Below are 23264 nucleotides of genomic sequence, written 5' to 3'. Positions count from 1 at the left end.
GCGCTTATATGTCGCATGCACACCAACTTATACTCCAGTTCATTTTTACACTGAGATAGTATGTAAAAAAAAGTAGAAATAGCCTATGTCAGTCCCTGTAATAAGCCACATATCTATAATAGAACTTCTGTGTCAAAACTAATATAGGAATTAGGCTCTGTTCACACTAATATGATATTTTTGATCAAGCCATGATTGGATCTGTTTTCAAATGGATTTCCACTGAATTCTAATAGATCAGATTGACTAATAATGGGGTCCATTAGGTTTCCCCAGGGTTCTGGTATTTATGAGTATACTGTCAAGAACATTAGAACCCTGTTGTGAAACAGAAGTGTAAATGGAGCCTTAAAGGGAACCTGTCATGTGAAAAAATGCAGATATGCGGTTAATCTGCAGATCAATAGCTTTCTAAACCTGCCTTGCGCCCGCACTTAGACCCTTGCTGCTGAGAGGAAATTAACTTTATTCCTCCCGGCAGCGTTTGGTTTTCAGTCATAGGGCAGCACTGGCACGGATTCAGTCAGAGTAGCAGCTAGAACTGTGCCCCCGTGCACTAACTGACAGCAGCTCACCATTAGGCCGGGCGTCACTTAGTTCCCAGGGCGCGGTTACTGCCACCATTCTCTATACACTGAGGGGTGACTGAAGCCGCGCTGCCCGTGGCTGAAACCTGACCATTGCAGGGGGAAATAAAGTTCATTTCCTCCTGGCAGCGGGGTTCTAATTTCCGATGCCGGGCAGGTTCAGAATGCTATTAACCTGCAAATTAACTCCATATCTGCAGATTAATAGCATTTTTTTCACTTGTCAGGTTATTTTTAAACTCAAAATTATATAAATTTGTGGATTAAAAAGTTGGTATCACTATAAATGATTGGTTTGTATTACGGCCTTCATAGTTTGGTTTCATAACCCTGGATTAAATGGGTTGTCCACTACTGATCAGCAGCTGCTCAATTACTTCAAGGCCCTAATTCAAATAAAACAATTTATATTCGCCTCCCGCAGCAGCGCTGTTCCAGCAATGTTGTTGCCGCTGTTCCCTGACAGTTAGGGTATGTGCACACGTTAATTATTAGATGCAGAAATTTCTGCTCCATTTCTGTATTTCTTGGCAGGAAAAATGCAAAAATAGGTGCATTTTTGATGCATTTTTAATGTGGTTTTTACATGCATTTTTGTTACGGATTTTTCCCCATTCATTAGTATGTGTGAAATCTGCAGCAAAAACTCTGAAAGAATTGATATGCTGCACATTAAAATCTGCACCAAATCTGCATGTTACAAATATCCAACGTGTGCAGGATTCTCTTTCACTTTGCTGGCATCATGATGCCCTTCAGGTTTTGTGCCAAAGCTGCGCAGAAAAAAATGCAATAAAAACGTGACAAATCTGCATTGTGTGCACTGGCCCTTACATGACTTGTACAGCAAATGAACAGCCGACCATCAGCTGCAGCCTTCATTAGAGTGGATGTCCATTCTCACAGTTACTTATTGGCCACTCATTGACTGCAACTGGCACGTGACACAAGTCAGGTCAATCTCGAGGAACAGTGGCCCCAACATCACTGGAATTGTGCCGCTGCATGAGGCGAGTATAGTTTGATTTTAATGTAATTTTATTGTAATTAGGATCCTGAAGTGATTAAACTGGACAAACCCTTTAATAATATACATTTTTATTATTCATACTTAATACGTCATTAACTGGCTGCTATGTAAGTGATTATGGGCCTTGTTGGGTGAAGGAAAGATCAGCCTTGATTAAATCAACATCCTAATAAGTTCTTTGTCTTTATCACTGCTGATGTGTGTTGTGCCGGTTATGAACTATCCAATCATCTGAAACCTACTCTACAATCAAAACTTTAAAAAATGATAGCTTTTTTAGATCATCTTTTCATTCTCTTGCATTATGATTAGTGATGAGCGAGCATGCTCGTTACTCGAGATTTATGAGCATGCTTGGGTGTTTTCCGAGTATCTTCAGCGTGCTCGGGTGTTACGTTTGAGTCACACTGTGCGCATGATTTGCAACTGTTTGACAGATTTAATACATGTGAGGAATGCCTGTGTCTTAGGCATTCCTCACATGTATAAAAAGCTGTCAAACAGTCGCAAATCATGTGCACGGAGTGACTAAAACATAACACCCGAGCACGCTGAAGATACTCGGCGAGCACCCAAGCATGCTCGCCGATAGGGTTAACAGAACATACTCGCTCATCATTAATTATGATTTAAAAACTTTTTTGCACTTTTTGTAAGTCTGACTGCACCTTTGTATTCTCGAGATTAGTTGACCTCAATTGGGCAAATAGGTATTTCATTTATCTCTACTTTTGCTCATGAGCTTCAGAAGGACAAAACTTTTTTTTGCGTGTCTCAAGCCACATTCAAGATATAACTATTTTTAATATTACATTCTCAATTCATCAAGTCATACTAAGAGGTCAGTACCTGAAATATGCTTAAATGACAAAAAATATTTACAATGTATATGTATGTGTGCATTCATACATTTAGTTGTGTAAAATTGAGGCCAACGATCTCTTTTCTTTTAATCAACAAAGCTCGGCGTTCAGATGGTGCTAGATTTAAGCCATTTGCCTTTGCACTGTGGCTATTTTGATGTCTCAACACAAGGTAATTGGTTGGAGTTCCAGATATGCCAAATATGCTATATTGATACAAAAGCACTTATATCAAAATTCATAATTTTATGTCACTCCCAGCCCAAAATAATATCCAGTGTGCATATAAAACAGAAGCTCTGGTGAACAACTACTGCAGCTCATCGGTATTGGTGCATTTTGACTTGAAGACGTAGACCAGTATGATCGGTGTTTCCGTCATTCCACAACAGGAAAAATCTGGCGAATTTAGTTTCCATCATATTGCAGTGACTTTTCAAAAAACACTAATTGACACCAACTCCAATTAAAGGGAATCTGTCACCTCGGAAAATGCTATTTATCTGCAGATAAAGTGGCTAATCCGGAGTTAAACAACATTATAATGCAGCCCGGCCACTTTACCAGAAGTGAGGCTACCAGGAGAAATTAATTTCCTCCTGGGAGTTGGCGGCTTTCAGTCATGGGTGGAGCAGCTAAAGTCACTGCTCACTATACTGTGAGCTCCGACTGTAAGCACGCCCCAGCACTCTGAATGACAGCCGGCTCTGCAGCCCATCTGGTGACTGTAGATACTCCGTAGTGAAAGGTTCTGTTTTTGAAGAGGAAAAAAAAAATCCAAAGCCTACTGTTTTCTAATTTCTTAATAAATGACTTTTCACAGAAATGCCTGAAAAATAAATCAAGCATGATTGTTTCAGTTTAGCAATTGGCATATATTGTACTCTTTCCAGAGATGAACATTTGCAAACCAAATAACTTTCAGTATTCTAGCAATTTCCATTATATTTATTTATTTGATAGCACTTTGATTTTGGAAATTTTCATGATGGGAATTGCTGGCGCTTTTATTATAATGGAAATATGAGTTGTATTTCCCTTTAAATGTATGTCTAACAATAAAAGTACAGTATTTAAAATGATGTAAGTGCTTTGTGCATTAGTCTAGCCATCTAATTTTCACTGCTAGGGCGTTCAGCATTATAACTTTAGCGAGATCTTTTTTTGCTATATTATCACAAATGGATGTACTTTGTTGCGCTGTAAAAGTGGATTTGTCACTATTGTTGTAAATTCAAATTAAGATGTGAAACAAGCAAAAAAAAAAACAGTTATAGAAAAGTATATAAAACCATATTATATTACGTTCTGAAATGTTATGCTTAAAAAACAGTTTTGCACCTTTTATAATATAATAAAGTATATTTCTTTAAACTGCTCACGTTCTTAGTGTTACAGATTGTGCGCTGTGAAAAAATAGCAAAGTACATACGTATGTGGGGCAACGTGCTCCTTACTTGACAACAGTGCATTTATTTAATATCTTCAAGCATATGAGGAATTATTTTACACGTTATAAATTCGAATTAAGCTACGTAAAAAGTTCAATAACTTGTAAATACAGAGCATTACTTACCTCGTGCTGGTCCTAAGTCCTGGTCTGTTTTATAGGCCAGGACTGTGTTCACCATTGTTCATCCTTCAGTACAGAAGTCTCCTCTAGTTTTCCGATTCACTGTCAATACAGAGTTTGATCTGGTGACTTCAGTTTGGGTAATTCTGAAAGGACTTTGCTTCGTACATGACAGCAGACTTGGCTAATTCTTTATGGCAAAGAGGTTTCACACCTCTGGTTATTTTCAAACAAGTCAGATGATTTATCACCTTATGTATTCTTTAACTTCTACTGTGGTGATATGCAAAGATTATCCTACAACTTGCTTGAATTGCATGTGTTCTGAATGAAACTTCATTCATGCTTTAAATTATTTAAAAAAAAAAAAAAAGAGCAGCACCTTTAAACGAGGGTACAAAGCCTCCCTGATACATACCAAACCATCCATATAAAAAAGAAAAACTGGAGGCAGCACATGAAAAGAATTGATTATTTATTTATAAAACCATTGGGGCGATGTTTCAGTTCCAATATCTGAACATTTTTCATGCTTTAAATTAAACGGAATCTGTCACCAAATTTTTTGCCATTTAATCTGAAAGCAGCACAGTGTAGGGGCAGAGACCCTGATTCCAGCGTTGTGTCAGTTACTGGGCTGCTTAATGTCGTTTTTATAAAATCACTGTTTTATCAGTAAGAGATTATCATAAGAGGACTTGTAGACCTGCTGCCAGGTAGTCCTCCATATTCTTGACCTCTCTATAACCCCTCCCCCACCACTGATTGGCAGCTTTCTGTGTACACTGTGCATGAGCAGAAAGTAGCCAATCAGTGGTGTGGGCGGGATATACAGAGCTCAGCATTCAGAGAACTATTAGATCTCCAGCAGATAAAACAGGGATTTTATCAAAATGATATCATGCAGACCAGAAAGTGACACATCACCGGAATCCGGGTCTCTGCCCCTATACTATGCTGCTCTCAGATTATATAGCAAACACCTGTTGACAGATTCCCTTTAGGAGGGCGCAGGTAAAGAGATGTTTGGCAATGGCCAGCTAGTATTCTAGCCCTCTGCTGGAATGAACTCAATAGTGACTGTGGCATCTTAGTGATTAGACAAAATGACGTGGTTATCTCTGTCACCCCATCAGCACCCTCATAACATGATTATTGGGGTCCTGATGGGATTCTCTGACGGGCAGTATTTACATGTTAGAGCCCTACATTTGCCATAAAGCTCAGTGGGATTTACATCAAACATATCCATCAGGCTCCAATCACCCAACTGAGGTCAAAAGAGTGTCTATTTATCCACATGAGGTATGTGGTATAGCGACAAGCTCAGCTGTATGCGGAGGTAGAACATAGGATACTGTCTCTTTAAATTTTCGGGTTAGTTTATTTAGCAGTCATAAACCACCCTGGAGTTCATAAAGAAAACACAGCCCATTCAGCTAAAGAGACAAAACAAAATGCAACTCACAATTAGCCACACACAGGTTCAGCACAGCATGTGCTAGCTCCTTCCTGGAGCAAAGTTTCCCCAGGTACTGAACACCACCTGGGTGTCAGGGCTGGCTATTTTCCAGACACTCACCTGATTGGAGGGATGGTGGATAACGTCCCTCCCTGCACTTCGTTATCCACTGAAAACATTCCCTTGTAAATGTGGTTCTATTAACTCTCTCTGCACCTACAGTACAGACCAAAAGTTTGGACACACCTTCTCATTTAAAGATTTTTCTGTATTTTCATGACTATGAAAATTGTACATTCACACTGAAGGCATCAAAACTATGAATTAACACATGTGGAATTATATACTTAGCAAAAAAGTGTGAAACAACTGAAAATATGTCTTATATTCTAGGTTCTTCAAAGTTGCCACCTTTTGCTTTGATGACTGCTTTGCACATTCTTGGCATTCTCTTGATGAGCTTCAAGAGGTAGTCACCGGAAATGGTTTTCACTTCACAGGTGTGCCCTGTCAGGTTTAATAAGTGGGATTTCTTGCCATATAAATGGGGTTGGGACCATCAGTTGTGTTGTGCAGAAGTCTGGTGGATACACAACTGATAGTCCTACTGAATAGACTGTTAGCTGCTTTTTTCTTGCGATAATACAAATTCTAAGTAAAGAAAATCGAGTGGCCATCATTACTTTAAGAAATGAAGGTCAGTCAGTGCGAAAAATTGGGCAAACTTTGAAAGTGTCCTCAAGTGCAGTTGCAAAAACCATCAAGCGCTGCAAAGAAACTGGCTCACATGAGGACCTCCCCAAGAAAGGAAGACCAAGAGTCATCTCTGCTTCTGAGGATAAGTTTATCCGAGTCACCAGCCTCAGAAATCGCAGGTTAACAGCAGCTCAGATTAGAGACCAGGTTAATGCCACACAGAGTTCTAGCAGCAGACACATCTCTTCAACAACTGTTAAGAGGAGACTTTGTGCAGCAGGCCTTCATGGTAAAATAGCTGCTAGTAAACCACTGCTAAGGACAGGCAACAAGCAAAGAGACTTGTTTGGGCTAAAGAACATTAGGAATGGACATTAGACCAGTGGAAATCTGTGCTTTGGTCTGGTGAGTCTAAATTTGAGATCTTTGGTTCCAACCACTGTGTCTTTTTGCGACGCAGAAAAGGTGAACGGATGGACTCTACATGCCTGGTTTCCACTGTGAAGCATAGAGGAGGAGGAGTGATGGTGTGGGGGTGCTTTGCTGGTGACACTGTTGGGGATTTATTCAAAATTGAAGGCATACTGAACCAGCATGGCTACCACAGCATCTTGCAGCGGCATGCTATTCCATCCGCTTTGCGTTTAGTTGGACCATCATTTATTTTTCAACAAGACAATGACCCCAAACACACCTCCAGGCTGTGTAAGGGCCATTTGACCAGGAAGGAGAGTGATGGGGTGCTACGCCAGATGACCTGGCCTCCACAGTCACCAGACCTGAACCCAATCGAGATGATTTGGGGTGAGCTGGACCGCAGAGTGAAGGCAAAAGGGCCAACAAGTGCTAAGCATCTCTGGGAACTCCTTCAAGATTGTTGGAAGACCATTTCCAGTGACTACCTCTTGAAGCTCATCAAGAGAATGCCAAGAGTGTGCAAAGCAGTCATCAAAGCAAAAGGTGGCTACTTTGAAAAATCTAGAATATAAGACATATTTTCAGTTGTTTCACACTTTTTTGTTAAGTATATACAGTCATATGAAAAAGTTTGGGCACCCCTATTAATCTTAAGCTTAATGTTCTATAAAAATTGGTGTTTTTGCAACAGCTATTTCAGTTTGATATATGTAATAACTGTTGGATACAGTAATGTTTCTGCCTTGAAATGAGGTTCATTGTACTAACAGAAAATGTGCAATCTGCATTCAAACAAAATTTGACAGGTGCATATGACGCGCCCCCTGGGCCATATTCTTTAGGGGAATACCCGGAGCCGGATCAGATGGGAGTTGTAGTCTTCCGAGTGGCTATGACCCGGTCCGTGCCCAGGGTGTCAAACTCAGTTGTATGTGGCAGTCCTACAGATGTTATTAAGTTCTTAATGTCGACTACGCCACCCGTTGTATTGCGGTCACTATGGCCGCCGCTGCAGCAGGGTCCGCTGAGGCTGATGGTGTTGGTGCAGCTTTTGATAGTATAACCCCCAACGGGTGGGGTATAGCCTCAGGGGGTCAGGTGCAGAGGATGGGGGTTGTGGTGGTGCAGCATGGATGTTAAATGAAGACAGAGTCGGGTTGTGCAGTTTAGGGTATTTACTCACTGCTGATGTTCCGGTCACTCCAGCTTCAAGTGACCACCCGAGCCGTGCTGCGTCCACCAGGTCCTGGATTCAGCAAACCCCCAAACAAGTCCGGAGCGTGACCCTGAGCTCTCCTTCTGTCCTTTCCTCTGGCCGTCCCCACTAGTGATCCACCTAGGTCCAGCTCCCTCGGGCCTTCTGTTGGGACACCCTTGGCCTTGGGTTCCCTGACCCTCCACGTGGTATGCCTTCGGGGTGGATGTGGTGGGTGGCCGTGGCAGACGCTGCCCACGGCCTCCGGTCTCTGGCTAGGGTGTGCTTTTGCCCCCACCAGTTTGGGATCCGGTACCCTATTGCCGACTCTTCACCCGGGGATTGAATTTGGGTTCTCAGAGTCCTTTCTTTGCTCTCTCTGGGTCTTTCCTTCTCTGCTCCACTCTCTCTCTCTGCAGGCTCATCTGGACCTCTGCTTCTTACTGACTCTGACAGACTGACCCTGATCTATGATGGTGCCCACCTTATATACACCCTCTATGTGTGAGCTCAGGCGACCAGCACCCAATGAGCTCCTATCTTTACCCAGGCTGCTCCCCCTATCTGCCACTACACTACTTGGGATGTTCCACCCCCCCTCCCACTCCAGCCAGGAACAGACTCGGTCGTACCTGCACATTTCTAAGTGGGAGTACCGTCGGCCTGTTCCTCGGAAATGGGATGTATGTAGTGCATGCAGCCTACCGAGCTCAGGTCCACACTCCATCCTTACCCGGGAGTGGAATATCACACCTCTGGGTTGAGGTGCAATACCCCTGTAGCAGCCGAATCCTCAGGGTGCTACATTCCCCCCTGGTAAATCACAGCACGTCCTCGGGCTGTAAGAACAAAACACCACAAAACATACAAATTTTTGCATAAACATATAAAACAACATATATTAGCAGCATCATAAAACTTTTCATATAAAACATTCTCGTCGCCTCTGGCTCCTCCTCCGGTCACTGTGCAACGCGTGACCGGGTAAAGTGCGACAGTCTTTTCTTGAAAAATGGTTTTCCTATAAAACCGGTAGGGGGCGCTTTAGGAAGCGCAACTATATACAAAAGGGGTAGTGGCCGCTCTCAGTCCTCGGCCAGGTATTAGGGAGGAATGACCGCTCTCAGTCCTCGGTCAGTGGGATTTAAGGGAAATACGGGTAAACAGTTCACACTTGCTGGTCCCAACGGGGACTATATTAGCAACAGTTACAGTTCACTGTGCCCCGACGGGCAACTATATACAGCTTGTACTCTGCTGTACTTAACGACGGCGTCCTCCTGCTCTTTCTTTATGGTTACCTTTAGCTTCAGACCCGTCCGGGTCCTCTTGTTCTTCCTCCTCACACCGCAGCTCTTCCTCCGTCAGGCGATGCACATGGAGGGCGTAGGGTCCTTTGGCACACTTGTGCCGGGTGAAGGTGACCTCGTCCCCGATGTAAAGGTCACGACCTCTGTGTCCCTCCGGTAGGTGGGACTCAACGTCTCTCCTGGTCACGAAGACGTCGCCTGGGGTGCGGTGGTCTCGGATGAAGCCCCACCCATGCTGCATGTTAAACTTTATCACAGTCCTGGTGGTGCGGGGACTATGCGCTGCACGGGGGTCTCTCCTGGCCCGGCTCTTCTGCTCCGCGCTCCTTATCTGGGCTTGTTGTTCCCGGACCCGCCTCTCTCTCCGCTCCCTCTCAAAGACCTCGAGTTGTTGGCGGCAGCACTCAGCACGCTCCGCTGCAGCTGCCCGAGTCTCCTGAGTGAACCCCATGAGGTCTTCTCCGGTGGGGTCCCACTCAAACTGGGTCTCTTCTAGCGGGGGCGAGATCCTCTTTACGGGCTTTGGAGCCGGGATCAGGGGTGCACACATGGCCCCAGCCTTCCTCTGCCGTTCCAGTTCATGATATTCCTGGGGCCATATGAAAGGCTGCCCATCCGGGCACGTGTGTTGGGTAAACAGGTCCTCTCCCAGATGCGGCACTTTTGGTCTTATGGGCGCGGTGGTGTTAGCGCCCGGGTTGCCCGGGCCTTGCGGCCAGGCCTGGGGTATCTGGAAGGTGAAGGGCACCGTAAGGACGGCGGCGCCCTGGGCTACTTGGCCCTGCGACCAGGCCGGGGGCTCCGCGGAGGTAGGGGGCGCTGTTGGTATTGCGGCGCCCGGGGGTACTAGGCCTTGCGACCAGGCTGGTGGTACTTCCTGCTTGGTCACGCTCGGGGTCGAGGCGTGTGACGTCACAGGGGTCGCGGCTCCCGTTTGAGGCCTAGTCTGCGGCGGTGACGTTGCAGCGACGGGCACGGCAGGATAGACTTCGGGCTCTGCGACGGGGAGCTGGGGCAGGTACACGGTTTCCCGGTTTGGGGTATAGACGTCCCCTTTACCTGCCTCCACTCGTTCGGCTCCCTTCTCGGCGCCGTCTCCGGCCTTCAGTCCTCCTGCGCCATCCTCAGAGGCGGTCTGTCTCCTCGTCTCGGGTGGCGTGCTCCGCTGACGGGTCTCGGTCTGCTGGGCCATCTCTCGGCTCCACTGCGCCAACGTCTCTCGCTGCACCCGGGCCATCCTCCGTGCGAGGCCCTCCAGAGCGGTCTGCGCACACTCCCGGTCTCGGGGGAGCTGTGCTAGGACCTCCACTAGGCCTAGTGGGGTCGTTGTTTCCAGCAGGCTCCTGACCAACGGGTCGGTGCTGCTCTGCTCTCCTACAGTTGTCTCCAGCAGGCTCCTGGCCAGCGGGCCGGTGCTGCTCTGCTCTCCCTCCTCTGTTTCTAGCAGGCTCCTGGCCAACGGGCCGGTGCTGCTCTGCTTTCTTGCCATCTCCGGGTAAGCTCCTCCGATACTCTTCTCCAGGCTTCATGCCTCCGGGTGCGCTCTCTCCAGACTGCTCCAGGCGACACCCATCTTTGCTCTCTCATTCTCAGTCCTCCCACTTCGAGGGCGGTCCCGGGGCCACTTGGTGATTGTCAGCTCCAGGGGCAGTTCTTTCACGCTGACAGACACCTCTAGCATCACAGTCTCTGTTGGTGGGGGCGGTTTCCACTTTTGGCGCCATTTTCGGTCCTGGCCCACGATGGGAGGCGGCCTCTCGCCACCCTCTGGCACGCCCATAATGGCGTCCGCTCTGACAAGGCGGGAAACCTTTGGAAATGGCGGGAACCGCTTCCCAGTGGCGGGAAACTCTGCAGATGGCGGGAAAAAGCTGTTAATGGCGGACAACCGGCGGGAATCGACTGGTGATGGGGTCCGATGGCGGGGACCCTCCGGAACCGGCAGGAGACTTCTTTTTGAGGTAAACTCGTTCTTTTCTTCAGGCACGCAGTACCCGGATGTTGCGGGCACGTAATCCTGCCGACTACGCCAAAGTTGACGCGCCCCCTGGGCCATATTCTTTAGGGGAATACCCGGAGCCGGATCAGATGGGAGTTGTAGTCTTCCGAGTGGCTATGACCCGGTCCGTGCCCAGGGTGTCAAACTCAGTTGTATGTGGCAGTCCTACAGATGTTATTAAGTTCTTAATGTCGACTACGCCACCCGTTGTATTGCGGTCACTATGGCCGCCGCTGCAGCAGGGTCCGCTGAGGCTGATGGTGTTGGTGCAGCTTTTGATAGTATAACCCCCAATGGGTGGGGTATAGCCTCAGGGGGTCAGGTGCAGAGGATGGGGGTTGTGGTGGTGCAGCATGGATGTTAAATGAAGACAGAGTCGGGTTGTGCAGTTTAGGGTATTTACTCACTGCTGATGTTCCGGTCACTCCAGCTTCAAGTGACCACCCGAGCCGTGCTGCGTCCACCAGGTCCTGGATTCAGCAAACCCCCAAACAAGTCCGGAGCGTGACCCTGAGCTCTCCTTCTGTCCTTTCCTCTGGCCGTCCCCACTAGTGATCCACCTAGGTCCAGCTCCCTCGGGCCTTCTGTTGGGACACCCTTGGCCTTGGGTTCCCTGACCCTCCACGTGGTATGCCTTCGGGGTGGATGTGGTGGGTGGCCGTGGCAGACGCTGCCCACGGCCTCCGGTCTCTGGCTAGGGTGTGCTTTTGCCCCCACCAGTTTGGGATCCGGTACCCTATTGCCGACTCTTCACCCGGGGATTGAATTTGGGTTCTCAGAGTCCTTTCTTTGCTCTCTCTGGGTCTTACCTTCTCTGCTCCACTCTCTCTCTCTGCAGGCTCATCTGGACCTCTGCTTCTTACTGACTCTGACAGACTGACCCTGATCTATGATGGTGCCCACCTTATATACACCCTCTATGTGTGAGCTCAGGCGACCAGCACCCAATGAGCTCCTATCTTTACCCAGGCTGCTCCCCCTATCTGCCCCTACACTACTTGGGATGTTCCACCCCCCCTCCCACTCCAGCCAGGAACAGACTCGGTCGTACCTGCACATTTCTAAGTGGGAGTACCGTCGGCCTGTTCCTCGGAAATGGGATGTATGTAGTGCATGCAGCCTACCGAGCTCAGGTCCACACTCCATCCTTACCCGGGAGTGGAATATCACACCTCTGGGTTGAGGTGCAATACCCCTGTAGCAGCCGAATCCTCAGGGTGCTACACATAAGTATGGGCACCTCACCAGAAAAGTGACATTAATAGTTAGTAGATCCTCCTTTTGCAAAAATAACAGCCTCTAGTCGCTTCCTGTAGCTTTTAATGAGTTCCTGGATCATGGATGAAGGAATTTTTGACCATTCCTCTTTACAAAACAATTCCAGTTCAGTTAAGTTTGATGGTCGTCGAGCATGGACAGCCCTCTTCAAATGATCCCACAGATGTTCAATGATATTCAGGTCTGGGGACTGGGATGGCCATTCCAGAACATTGTAGTTGTTCCTCTGCATGAATGCCTGAGTAGATTTGGAGCGGTGTTTTGGATCATTGTCTTGCTGAAAGATCCATCCACTTTGTAACTTCATATTTATCACTGATTCTTGAACACTATTGTCAAGAATCTGCTGATACTGAGTGGAATCCATGCGTCCCTCAACTTTAACAAGATTCCCAGTGCCAGCATTGACCACACAGCCCCAGAGCATGATGGAACCTCCACCAAATTTTACTGTGGGTAGCAAGTGTTTTTCTTGGAATGCTGTGTTTTTTTGCCACCATGCATAACGCCTTTTTGTATGACCAAATAACTCAATCTTGATTTCATCAGTCCACAGGACCTTCTTCCTAAAAGAAATTGGCTTCTCCAAATGTGCTTTTGCATACCTCAGCCAACTCTGTTTGTGGCGTGCTTGCAGAAACGGCTTCTTTCGCATCACTCTCCCATACAGCTTCTCCTTGTGCAAAGTGCCTTGTATAGTTGACCGATGCACAGTGACACCATCTGCAGCAAGTTGATGCTGCAGCTCTCTGGAGGTGGTCTGAGGATTGTCCTTGACTGATCTCACCATTCTTCTTCTCTGCCTTTCTGATGTTTTTCTTGGCCTGCCACTCCTGGCCTTAACAAGAACTGTCCCTGTGTTCTTCCATTTCCTTACTATGTTCCTCACAGTGGAAACTGACAGGTTAAATCTCTGAGACAGCTTTTTGTATGCTTCCCCTGAACAACTATGTTGAATAATCTTTGTTTTCAGATCATTTGACAGTTGTTTTGAGGAGCACATGATGCCACTCTTCAGAGGAGATTCAAACAGGAGAACAACTTGCAAGTGGCCACTTTAAGTAGCTTTTCTCATGATTGCATACACCTGGCTATAAAGTTCAAAGCTCCATGAGGTTACAAAACCAAAAAAAGTGCTTTAGTAAGTCAGTAAAAAGTAGGTAGGAGTATTTAAAACAAGAAAATGATAAGGGTGCCCATACTTATGCACCTTTCAAATTTTGTTTGAATGCAGATTGCACATTTTCTGTTAGTACAATAAACCTCATTTCAAGGCAGAAACATTACTGTGTCCAACAGTTATTACATATATCAAACTGAAATAGCTGTTGCAAAAACACCAATTTTTATAAAACATTAAGCTTAAGATTAATAGGGGTGCCCAAACTTTTTCATATGACTGTAATTCCACATGTGTTAATTCATAGTTCTGATGCCTTCGGTGTGAATGTACAATTTTCATAGTCATGAAAATACAGAAAAATCTTTACATGAGAAGGTGTGTCCAAACTTTTGGTCTGTACTGTACTTGTGCAGGAGAACTTACATGTTTTCACATCACTGAGGCTAAGAGTCTCAGCGACATATACCTCCCTTCTGACACAATACCAGTGACTTTGTCACAGGTTGTAAAAGGTTTCTATACCTTTGTGTATTTTGATTGCTGTATTGAATAACATTGTAAGCTTTGCTTTTCTATGCAAATGCGCAAAATATTGTAGCAGCTTCGGGCCTAACCAGTTTGATGCACATCCCTTGCCTGGCACATGGGCTGAATTTGGTGGTGCAGAGCTCCCTGAAAAATTACCCACATATGTCAGAGCTGCTGCAGAAAGTGCAGGCAGTGTGCGTGCTTTCAGCGTTCTCACCCTGCTGCTGTTCGCTTGTCTGTGCTGCAGCGTCACTTCTGCCTTTCTGCCCACCACCTCATATGCAACTTACTGTGGAACTCCACCTTGCATTTGCTGGAGAGACTGTGCGAGCAGCAGCAGGCACCAGTGGAGCTTCAGCAGCCGCACGCGCGGGTGAGTCGCTCTGTAGAACAGCACCGCTTCACCACCAATGAGTGGACCTCCATGCGGAACGTGTGTCTCATGATGTGCTGCTTCTAATACTCCACCAACATGGCCAGCACTGATGATGCCATCATGTGCATTACTATAGCACTTCTATGCCTGCTTGAAAAAACATTTCAGGCGATGATGGATGAGGTAGTGGCACAGGAGGTAGAGGAGCAGGAGGAACAGGCACCAGTCACACCATTATCAGGGTTGTTTTCCACACATGGCCCGGAGGGTGGGTTCCTGTACCAACAGCGGCCAGGTACACAACTGTCCAGCCAGGGGACAGTTTTGGAGGAGGAAGAACCGTGTTCACAGTAGGTTGGCATTCAAAGTAGCTCATGGGCATCACTAGAGCGTGGCTAGGAGGATACAGAGGACCCAGACCATACACCTCCAACTGAGGACAGCTTGTCGTTACCTTTGGGCAGCCTTGCACACATGAGCCAATACATGCTGCTGTGGCTGCGCAATGACCACCTAGTTGCCTGAATTGTTATCACTGCTGATTACTGGGTGGCCACCCTGCTGGATCCCCGCTACAGGCTCAACATCTTTACTTCCATCACTGGAGCGGGATCGCAAAATGAATGAATATAAGCGCAGGCTGGTAGAGGCACTACTGATGGTGTTCCCACCTGACAGCGGGGTTTCAGTGGAAGCACAAGGCAAAGGAGGAGGAAGTTACCAACACAGCTGGAGCACCGCCATCACCTCAGAAAGCTGGGTTAGCATGGTCAAATTATGGAAAAACTTCCTCAGCATGCCACAACATCCGGCACCACCATCTGATACGGTCAGTATTAGCAGAAGGCAGCGTTACAACAACATGGTGGAAGAATACGTATCCAAAAGCCTCCACGTACTAAGTGATGGGTCTGCCCCATTTAACTTCTAGGTCTCCAAATTGGACACATGGCCTGAACTTGCCATTTATGCCTTGGAGGTGGCTGCCTGCCCTGCAGTAAGCGTACTGCTGGAACGTGTGTTTAGCATGGCGGGGGGGGGTGATCACAGACAGGTGAATGCGCCTGTCCACAGCCAACGTGGGGAAGCTAACATTCATTAAATGAACCAGGCGGGGATCTCATAGGACTTGTCTATACCTTTGGCTGACTAGGCAACTTTATCAGCCATTTGTTTAATTTTGGGGCCTCCCAAAATAAAAAAAATATAAAAAAAGAAAGGAAAAACAAAATCAAAAAACATAACAAAAAACACAAAAACAGTGTTGGCAACCTCCGCCTCTTCCACCGACACCACCACCTCCATCTCCTCCACCTACTCCACCCCCTCCTCCACTTGGACCTCCGCCTGCTGGTTCTAGATTATTTTTTTTTTCATTATTATTCTATGTTTTTTTAAGTCATTTTGCAAAAAAAAAGAAAAAAAACAGTGTTGGAAACCTCCTACTCTGCCTCTTTCACCTACACCACTACGTTCAGCTCCACCACCTACTCCACCTCTTTCTCTACTTGGACCTCCGCTTCCTGGTTCTAGATTGTTATTTTTTATTTTTTTTGTATTCTATGTTTTTTCAGCTGTCTGTTTTGCCTTACCTGGTTATTAAAAATAGGGGGGACCCCATGTTATTTTTTTCATTCATTTATTAACAAGTACTAATACACATGCAAGGCACTGCTCCACTCCTCCACTTGAACCTCCGCCTCCTGGTTGAAGATTATTATTTACTTATTTTTTTATTCTATGTTATTTTAAGCGATTTTCCTATCCACAATTATCCTGCTCTTACCACCATTTTGCTTCCTTTTTCAGCCCCAAAGCACTTATCATGACATTTTACAGCACAAAAGGTCTGGTCCCCATTGGCTTCTATGCGGTTCGGTTTCTGGTACCCAAACCAAACTTTGGAATAAAGTTCGGCAGAACCCGACTCACTTCCACGGGTCCGCTCATCCCTATTGTTTAGCTAAAATGTTCATTCATATTTAAAATAATTTAATGGGAAAATAGAAACAAAATTCTGTTTCCCTTTAGAAACTGCTTCATTATGTTAAACAAATGTAGCTGTATACAAGAGTACAAATAATTAGCGTCTACACCAATCATTAAAAATAAAACCTTATTAATTCCACACTGTGAATGTCTATGAAGCAAAAAAGGCAAAATTCCTTTTTTCTTTTGTTATCACATTTGAACAAAAAATAAATTAAGTTAATTAAGAAATACATGTCCCAAAATAATCCCAATGAAAAAGACAGCCCCTCGAAAAAATAAGAGCGACTTAAAAAAGGAAAAACTAATGCAAAAAGTTAAAAAAAAGGAAAGCGTTTTATGGGGCAATAATGTTATTGAAGACTCTCACCTGAGTTATGCTGAGAGCATAATATATATTAAATTCTTGCAGAAACAAAAGCGCCGATCAGCAGCTGCCTCTACCTCTCCGATTTCACCAATGGTAAACTGCAAGTGATGTATAAAAATTAAGTTTATAATAACTAATTTAATATAGTAAATTATTTTGGATCATATTCCTTAAGTTATTTTCCTTTATTGGTGCCCCTTATTAACATCTTATTTTTATGTTTAACACTGAAAACTTTTATTATTGTTTGAGGGATGGGAAAATATAAGAAAAATCTGTAATTCTGCATTGTTTTTTGTTTGTTTTGTAAATAACATACTAACTTTTTTTCTGCACAATTTTAGCAATAGCAAACTTAGAATGTTTTGCTATTTTTGAACAGTTAAAACAGTTTTAGAAAAAAATTGTTTTTATGTTGTCATATTCTAAGAGATATAACTTTTTTTTTTTTTCATTTTAAAAGTGAAGATAATGCATAAAAATAAGAGTTCTACACAACACTTTACAAGGAGATTAGTTAGTCACCCAGTAATAAATAGAAGGAACCACAATAGAATGTATAAAAATTACTATTTTATTTAGACATAATAAAATACAATTAAAAAGGAACAAGGTACCAAAAAAATGGAAAACCAAGGAAGCCTTTTTTGTACAACAAGCACAGCTGGTGAATCTGAAAAGCACTGTAAATGGGTCATAAGAAGCCTTCAATTGTTAACGATAATGATCCTATACTGAAATTAATATCAAAATCATATAACACCTCCAAGTCATATGAATTCAATAAAGGTATATAGATAGCAGCATATAATATCAGTAAAGTGCTTTAGTGCATTTAGACCACAAAATTAATCAAATATGGGGTGCAACTATACTGAAATTAATATCAAAATCATATAACACCTCCAAGTCATATGAATTCAATAAAGGTATATAGATAGCAGCATATAATATCAGTAAAGTGCTTTAGTGCATTTAGACCACAAAATTAATCAAATATGGGGTGCAACTATACTGAAATTAATATCAAAATCGTGCAACACCTCTGAATCATATGGAGTCAATAAAGGTATATAGGTGTTGTGTAGAACTCTTATTTTTATGCAAAATGAAAAAAAAGTTATAGCTCTTAGAATATGACATCAAAACATTTTTTTTTCTAAAAGTGTTTTTATTGTTCAAAAATAGCAAAACGTTATAAGTTTGGTATTGCTAAAATTGTGAAGAAAAATGTTAATAAGTTATTTACAAAACAAACAAAAAACAATGCCGAATTACAGATTTTTCTTATATTTTCCCATCCCTCAAACAATAATAAAAGTTTTCAACACCCCAAAATGGTATAAAATACACCTAAATCCTAAATGATCTATATAACCTGCCATGACCCATGTAATAGCAATATGAAGCAGGATGACACTTGGGTATTGGCCTTGTAAGGATGGGAACTATTACATGGGAACGACAGGCTATATATCTCATTTAGCGTTACTTAACCCATGGTCCTAGTTGCTATCATTGGATGGTGTATATCATTGCACTAGTACAGTTGGGTACTCTCATACTTGTGTACAGATTACTATCTCGTGTTATTTAGTACTACAGTACTTATGTATCACCTTAATTGTTTTATTGAATGTTTAAGTTGACTTCCTTTTTATTAATTTTTCTAATAAATTTTAAGTTTATATTCCTATATTTTTTCTCTCCTGGCTGGATTGTTTTATATTTAATTTGAGATATGGAAAACGACTATTACCAGTAGGTGTCCATATTTTTGCTGTCTATTATAAGGCTCCAGGATTTGCAATGACAGGTAACGCCTCTATACATATCTGATAACACAGGCTCCACCTTTCACAATAGGCGATGTCACAGTTCCCCCTGCTCCCTTAACTTCACAATGACCTTTTTGCACAGTCACATTAGACAATTTAATACAAAAGATAGGGATGGGGTCTGACCATTGTGTCAATGTACATGTGTTGTTTCCTGAAAGAAAATGAAGTATGAACTTATAAAGTCTCAGTAGCCAATGTTAAAATTGCAAGATTTCTTTTTTTTAATACAGAGTGTGACATGTAAAAAAAAATTGATAAAAAAAATAGTTAAACAAAAACCTTATTTAACCGGTAGATCACTTTCTATTAATGGCATCAACGCTTTTCTAGTGACATCAAGGGTGCGATGTCACTCGAAACGCATTGATGCAGTCTTCAATGTAGCCATCACCATGATATATGTTTTATCCTCCACTATGCACCTTTTGTGAATAAAGAAAGTTCACTGTTCATTGAGCTGGATCTCCTCCTTTCTCCATTGACTATGAAAATACACTAATTTAAAATGATCACATAACTAAGACAACCTGAGACTATATGATCCATAAGGCCTCGTGCACAAGTTGAGTATTTGGTGACTGTAACGGGTCCGGGAGGCGGAACCTCTGAGCTACTATACAAGGGGGCGGCCCTTGTACGGGAGCGGGTGGCAGTCTCTGGGTGAACGGACAGGGAATTACGGCAAGTGATCAGGGCAGTCTCTGGGTAAGGGGTAGGTACGACCTGTGATGGCAGAGCCTCCGGGTAGGCTAGCAGGCAGATGGTAGATGTGTGCTCCCAGGTGAGCAAGCGAGAGTCTCTGGAATAGCAGGTGGTCACGGCACGTGACGGCGGAACCTCCGGGCTGGCAGGCAGGTAGGTAACGGAGAAGCGCTCCCAGGTGAGCGGGCAAGAGTCTCTGGAATAGCTGGTGGTCACCGCACGTGACAACGGGACCTCCGGGCTGGCAAGTAGGCAGGTAACGGAGACGCGCTCCCAGGTGAGCGGGCAAGAGTCTCTGAGATAGCTGGTGGTCACAGCACGTGACAACGGAGCCTCCGGGCTGGCAAGCAGGCAGATAACGGAGAAGCGCTCCCAGGTGAGCGGGCAAGCTGGTCCATAGACAGACTGACCGGAGTAGTAAGGCAGACCGTCGGACCTCAGGCAAGCAGGCAGGTAGCTGATATGCGCTCCCAGGTGAGCGGGCAGGCTGGTCCTTTAGACAGACTGACAGGAGTAGTAAGGCAGACCGTCGGACCTCAGACTGGCAGACAGGTAACAAGTATTCAGGCAGGAATCAGGCAGGTAACTAGCAGGAAACTGGCAGGAAACTGGCAGGTAACTGGCAGGTAACTGGCAACGGGACCTGAGGGCTGAAGCACAGGTGAGACACAGGTGCAAACAACATTGCTCGGGCACCTCCATTTTGGAGGAGGTGCCTTATATATGATGAAGTCCTCCGGCCATTGGCTGAGAGCAGAGCGGGAGGAGGACGCCGGGAAGGAGCGCGCGCTGACAGCAGAGCGGGGAGAGGACGCCGGGCACGGAGCAGAGCGGTGAGGGGAGCAGCGTCCCTGCCTAGCAGAGGGCAGGGACGCCAGCGCTACCGTACCCCCCCCTTTAGGCCCCCCCTTTTTTAGGCCAGACAGAAATTTAGCTAGGATGAGAGGGGCATGGATGTTCTCCCGGGGCTCCCACGTTCTCTCCTCAGGACCAAACCCCTTCCAATCTACCAGAAAAAAGGTCTTTCCTCTTACCCTTTTGGTGGCAAGAATGTTCTCTACCTCAAACTCGTCCTCAGCAGAAACCGGAGCAGGAGGCGTACCTGTAGACTTGGAAAAAGAGTTAAGCACTACAGGTTTGAGGAGAGACACATGGAAGGAGTTAGGGATCCGTAAGTTGGCCGGGAGTTTCAATTTATAGGCCACCGGGTTGATCTGACTGATGACCTCCAGTGGGCCGATGAACCGAGGCCCTAACTTATAGGAAGGGATCTTGAGCCGGACATATTTGGACGAGAGCCAGACTTTATCCCCAGGGCGGAATTGAGGAGGGTCCAGACGTTTTTTGTCAGCGTGTCTTTTCATACGCTCGGATGACAGAAGGAGTGCGGACCGGGTACTCTCCCATATGGAGGAAAATTTGTTAACAAGAGATTCCGCAGCCGGATTGTCCGCCGAGGTGGAGACGGGAAACGGGATCCGAGGATGCTGACCGTAGACTACAAAAAACGGGGATTTGGAGGAAGACTCGCTCTCGTGATTGTTGTACGAGAATTCGGCCCATGGCAGGAGATCCACCCAGTCAGAATGGTGGGCATTAACGAAGTGCCGAAGGTAACTGGTCAGGTTCTGATTGATCCGCTCCACTTGACCATTAGACTGTGGGTGGTAAGCGGAGGAGAAGTCCAGGGTGACGTCCAGCAATTTACAAGTGGCTCTCCAGAAACGGGAAGTGAACTGTACCCCACGATCCGACACGATGTGACGGGGCAGGCCATGAAGACGGAAGATGTGGCGGATAAAGTCTTTAGCCAGCTCGGGTGCAGACGGAAGACCTGGCAGTGGAATGAAGTGAGCCATCTTGGAGAAGCGGTCAGCGACCACCCAAATGACCGTACAACCGGCAGAGACGGGTAGATCAGTAATGAAGTCCATCGCTATATGCTGCCAGGGGGCAGCAGGTACTGGCAGAGGTAGGAGGCGGCCGGCCGGCAGGTGTCTCGGAACTTTGTTGCGGGCGCAGGACACACAGGCAGAAACAAAGTCTATTACATCCTTGTGCAGGTTAGGCCACCAGTAGTGCCGGGTAATAAGCTGGAAGGTCTTTTTCTGACCGGCGTGGCCAGCTAGTTTAGACGAATGACCCCAGTGTAGGATCTTCTCCCGATCAGGTACTGGTACGAACGTCTTACCAGGAGGAAGACGATTTAGACTCACGGGAGCCACCTGCATTACTCTGGCGGGATCGATGATATGTTTCGGATCCTCCTCGAGATCAGACACCAGAAAGGACCGAGACAAGGCGTCCGCCTTGACGTTTTTGTCAGCCGGGCGAAAATGAAGGACAAAATCAAAACGAGCAAAAAACAAGGACCACCGGGCTTGGCGCGGGTTAAGTCTCTGGGCATGCTGGAGGTAAGCCAAGTTCTTGTGGTCAGTGTAAATTATTACCGGGTGAAGAGCCCCCTCGAGCAGGTAACGCCACTCCTCCAATGCCAGTTTGATGGCCAATAACTCTCGGTCTCCTATGGAATAGTTGCGCTCAGAGGAGGAGAAGAGTTTAGAGAAGAAGCCACAAGTTACCATCCTCCCGGAAGATGATTTTTGAGTAAGTACCGCTCCGGCTCCAGAGGAGGAGGCGTCAACTTCCAGGAAGAACTGCTTGTTGCCATCTGGGCGATGCAGCACCGGGGCGGAAGAGAAGGCCTGTTTAAGGGAAAGAAAGGCCTCCTCTGCTTCGGGTGGCCACTCTTTGGGATTAGTACCTTTACGGGTGAGCGCAGAAATTGGGGCCGTCCGGGAAGAGAAGTGTGGTATGAAGAGGCGGTAGTAGTTGGCGAAGCCCAGGAATCGCTGAATGGCCTTCAACCCCTCCGGTCGGGGCCATTTCTCGATGGCAGACAGTTTCTCAGGATCCATTTGTAGGCCGGTCTGAGAGATAATGTAGCCCAGAAACGGAAGCGAGGTCTGCTCAAAGAGGCACTTCTCAAATTTAGCGTAGAGATGGTTCTGCCTTAGCCTGAGCAGGACCTGACGAACGTCCCTCCGGTGAGTCTGGAGATCCGGAGAGAAGACCAAGATGTCGTCCAGGTACACCACTACGCAGGAGTAGAGAAGGTCCCGGAAGATGTCATTGACCAACTCTTGAAAGACGGCAGGAGCGTTACAGAGACCAAAGGGCATTACCAGGTATTCATAGTGGCCGTCCCGGGTGTTGAATGCCGTCTTCCATTCATCCCCTGACGAATACGAACCAGGTTGTACGCCCCACGAAGGTCCAGTTTGGTGAAGATCCTAGCCCCCCTCAGGCGATCAAATAATTCTGGAATGAGCGGAAGGGGGTACTTATTCTTCACCGTGATCAGGTTTAGGCCTCTATAGTCTATACAGGGACGGAGAGAGCCGTCCTTCTTTTTGACGAAAAAGAAGCCTGCTCCCGCCGGGGAGGTAGATTTCCGGATGAATCCTCTGGCCAGATTCTCCTCAATATATTCGGACATTGACCGGGTCTCAGCAGCGGATAAAGGATAGATACGCCCACGGGGAGGAGTAGTACCGGGTAGCAGATCGATGGGACAGTCGTATGGTCTATGTGGTGGTAATGTCTCTGCCTCCTTTTTATTAAAGACATCTGCATAAGACCAAAAAGGAATCGGAAGTCCAGGTAGATTAGCTGGGGTAGGAGAGGGACGGACGGGATGGACGGGAACCAGGCAGGTTTTATGACAGTCTTGTCCCCAGCGAAGGACCTCTCCGGTTTGCCAGTCTAGCACGGGTGCATGTCTCTGGAGCCAGGGCAGACCTAGCAAGAGGGCGTGAGAGAGTCCAGGCAGAACATGAAAGGAGATACTTTCAGAATGCAGCATTCCCACCTGCAGGGTAATGGATTCGGTGATGAGTTGAATGGGGCGAGGTAAGAGGCCCCC

Source organism: Phyllobates terribilis, unplaced genomic scaffold, assembly GCF_046119375.1.
Source record: "Phyllobates terribilis strain yellow unplaced genomic scaffold, ASM4611937v1 Scaffold_3__8_contigs__length_932513732, whole genome shotgun sequence".
Taxonomy (NCBI): domain Eukaryota; kingdom Metazoa; phylum Chordata; class Amphibia; order Anura; family Dendrobatidae; genus Phyllobates; species Phyllobates terribilis.
This window is presented reverse-complemented; position numbering follows the sequence as displayed.